Below are 4,253 nucleotides of genomic sequence, written 5' to 3'. Positions count from 1 at the left end.
CTAAAATCTCTCTAGCTTCATCTTCTTCAAGAGAACCCGAGAGAAACACTGTAAGTGTGTGAAGTTCTTGTGCACCAGCCATCTTACTGTAACCTTTTCCAAGTATAATAACATCGACTCGTGGACTAGGGCTTGTTAACGCCTGAACCACGTAAAAACGCTGTTTGTTTAGTTATATTTCAGCATTTCTACAGTTCTTATCTTTTTATCATTCCGTTAGTTATTCGTTTCCGAAAAACTCGGTAAACACTTAGCTATGGAGGTTCTCAGTTAATCCCAGCGCTGCGCTATAAAAAAGTTAGTTAATTATTTATTTTTTAGTTTGTTTTTCTTATTTACGTTTAATTATTAATTTTATAAAAATATATGTACGTGACAGCGCAATTTAGAGACTGGGCAACTTGAGCCCATCCCGGATAGCTGGATGGATACTCACCATAAATCAGGCACAGGGTGGGTGATAGAGACAGCCAAAAATACTTGGGTACGTTAAGTTTTTTTAAACATTTTTCAAAATTTTAATTGTTTGTTTACAAAACATAATTACATTATACATTGTATCAAAGGAGGAATTGCGTGCATATCGCGACACACAGCAGACACAGACAACTGATACTGAGAGTTCCACACCAGTTTCGAGTGTGCCTGAAGATGAAGACATATCTTTGGTACAAACTGTCTTCGGAAAACGACGGGGCCACCAGAAAGGATATGGACGTATCCTTAACATAAGGGACCGAACTCCATTTGATTTTTGTCCTTCACAAACTAGAGATGAAGAGATGTCTGAGATGAGAGAGCGTCTTCGACAGTTAGAGGAGCATGTCCGGACTCATTATATCACCTCGAGATCTCAATGTGCCCCACCACCACCCGATGATCCCGATGTTGGAGCACCGACTCAGTAGGACTTATGTATGAATTTTATTACAATGGATTATTACATTATTATGTTTAAGACAACTCTTTATTTTGATTCAGCAAACATACTCTTATGTTTTTATTTATATGTTTAATATAAGTGTTTTAATTTTATTCTATTGTTTTATATTTAATTCAAAATAAATAAATAAGTAAGGAAATAAATAAATATTACAAATATAAAAAAAATTCTGGTTTAGTCTATACCGAGGACATTGTCCTCGGTATATACCATTAAGATGACAAATTTGGGTTGGTTCTACCGAGGATATTTTTTACTCTATACCGGTGACATTGTCCTCAGGACACCCTATACCGAGAACATTTTGAATGTCGTCGGTAGAAGTTTCGTTCTACCGACGCGGCTGTGCCGAATACTTACTACCGATGACTGGTTGTCGGTAGAGGCTATACCGAGAATATGGAGACTTATACTGAGGACATTTGTTCTCGGTATAGGCCTTGTTTTTTGTAGTGATAACACAAATGAGTAAGACTAATTATCAAACAGTTAGAAAACGAAAAATATGAAAGCATAAATCAACACAAGTATATATACTGGTTCAGAACAAGATTAATGTGATCTTGAATCTAATCTAGTTTTAGGAACTACTATCTCTTCTTTATTCAATTAGCAAAATGAGTACATGACTTCAGTGGAGCTTCTTAGAACAATCTTGGATCAAACTCTCTAAACACTCAATCACACAGGTGTTTTCCTCTCAATCCCTGTGCAAGCACTTTCCCAACAGTTGTGCTTCTCAATACAGTTCATCAAACCCATCTCTCACAATCTTTCTTGATACTTAATCTTGATTTCCACACTTGAGCTCTCTATTTTAATATGGTTTTTCTGTTGTTTCATCTGAATTTTCTATGCTCTAACAAGTGGATCGAAGTTGTCCTTTTATAGACCAAGGAAAGAAATAATCTTTAAATTAATGAGGTTGTTATGACAGTTGTGAACCAAATAACTCATTAACATAATTAATTAGGATTTGGAGAAACTACTCCCACAGACAATGACAAAAATCTAAAAATTTATTCATCATAATATTTGTCATCATATATAAATAATTACACAAAAATGGCTACATCATGCTAATATGCATAATTAACATGAAAGACTTCGGTATCAATAATTAGACAATAAAAAATTTCATAAAACTTTTATAGATCTCATGCAAATATACAAATTAGACTAATAAATAAAACTTGATTAAGGAAATCCTCACCATAGGATTCAACTAAGTGTCCTCTAGAGAGTATGTGGACACTAAGAGAGAATTACTCAAGGATTATTTACTTACTTTTTTTGTGTACTTAACACGTGAGACGAGAGTTTGAGATGACTAGAATAAAGAAATAATAATGTAATTCATAGATATTTATTTAAATTAATTAAATAATCTTCATTTCTCAGATTTAAAATATGTAAGAATATTATATAAGATATTATCATTCAAAGATTCTAAATTTAAATATTTTTCTAATATTTACTTCATAAATATTCTATAATGTTGAATATTAATTAACCCAATAAAAACAATACGTATTTTAATAACTATTTTCATGATAATGTTTATCTGGAAGTAATCCTTTTTTTGCACTAACTAGAAGACAATGTTGAAACCTATAAACATGTAATAATAAGCAACAATAAAATTCTGTAATTAATGAAACTTTTTAATAAAATATTTAATTTATTAATTCCAAAGTTACTCTATTAAAAACTTAAAATTTCACTCTTGTTTGCTACAATAAGTTTTTCTTGGATTTGTCCATCGATTCAATCACTACATACAATTTAATTAGTAGGTTAAATTAGTATTTCCCCCTTTAACTACCTCTTTATCGTTAAATTTCTTTAATTCACCAATGAACAATTAATTTATAAAAGAGTAGAACACTCAAACCATTCAGTTCAATAATTAACACTCAAGGAGACTAATTTTACTTCTGTTACAAAGGTTTGGATTCCATACATGTAGGACATATTCTCATTCGCTTACACCAATGAATCTCCAAAATATAACTGTTAAGCCTGCTAACTAACAAATCATGACGAATGAATCAAAAGATCTAGTTAACATTAATAAGAGTTTATGGCTACTCGAAATTTAGATTAATATGCATCTTATCATCTAGTGACATGATTTGAACTCTTTAAACTTAACGTGATATTATAAAAGAGTTCAAATTATGTCTGGTCCAATCCTATGTAATGTAATTACATAAAGTACATTCACCTTAATATCACTACATCCAATGACATAAATATAGACTTTTGTATTATTAATGATAGTGGATGGTAGTCGCAGTAGTTGATTGTTATTTAAGATTGAAAGAGAATACTTTCTCATTTTTTATTGAAAAATAATACATATATATATATATAAAAGCTAGGACACTGTCTTAGGAAACTATACAATTGAGATCGCTATAATTAATAAATAAGCTATGTACAACTAATATACAACTAACACTACTCCTTAAGTTGGGCATAAAAATTAAACATGTCCAATTTTTACAAAGATAATCAACCTAAACCCCATTTAAAGCTTTTGTATAGATATCCCCTGGTTGTTCTCTAGTCTTCACATATTCTATAAAAATGAATTCTTTTTTAATTTTCTCACGGATAAAATGACAATTAATTTTAATGTGCTTAGTATGCTCATGAAACATAGGATTAGATGCAATATGAGGAGAAGTTTCGTTACCACACAACAATTTTGCTGATACTGAAGTTTTAAGACCTACTTCATTCAAGAGCTTATATATCCACTTCTCACACATACACTGTTCCATAGCACTATATTCTAACTCTGCATTACATCATGACACAATGTTTTGCTTCTTACTCGACAAGATTCCCCCCAACAAACACACAATTACCTAAAGTGGATCTTCTATCCATTTTAGAACCTGCCCAATCTACATCTGAAAAACATTCAATATGAGCATGCCAATGATTTGTATACACAATACCACGTCCAAGTGCTCATTTCAAGTAACACAAAATTTGCTCTAACGCAGTCCAATGATGAAATATTTGGGATGACATAAATTGATTGAGAACACTGATTGAATATGCAATATCTAGACGAATCATGATAAGGTAATTTAGCTTCTCAACCAACCTTTGATATCTCTCTCGATCTTGAAATAGTTCCCCATCTCTTGTAAGGTGATTGTTCAGAGTAAATGGAGTACTACAAGGCTTTGTTCCCAATTTTTTGTCTTAGTTAATAAGTCAATGATATATTTTCTTTGGGATAAAAAGATGCTTTTTATAATCCTTGTGACTTCAACACTCAAGAAATACTTTA

The 4,253-nt window shown here is 31.4% G+C and overlaps 1 long non-coding RNA gene across 1 annotated transcript; it reads left to right on the top strand.

The window, feature by feature from the left end:
* The first annotated feature begins 269 nt into the window (after nt 1–269).
* Nucleotides 270–797, top strand: LOC133789920 (uncharacterized). The gene is made up of 3 exons (XR_009873786.1): nt 270–297; nt 380–453; nt 567–797. It is a non-coding gene; the product is annotated as an uncharacterized LOC133789920 (long non-coding RNA).
* The last annotated feature ends 3,456 nt before the right edge of the window (nt 798–4,253 follow it).

This window comes from Humulus lupulus, chromosome 7 (genome assembly GCF_963169125.1).
Source record: "Humulus lupulus chromosome 7, drHumLupu1.1, whole genome shotgun sequence".
Taxonomy (NCBI): domain Eukaryota; kingdom Viridiplantae; phylum Streptophyta; class Magnoliopsida; order Rosales; family Cannabaceae; genus Humulus; species Humulus lupulus.
Note: the sequence above shows the minus strand (reverse complement) of the source record. Positions and strands in the feature narration are given on the sequence as shown.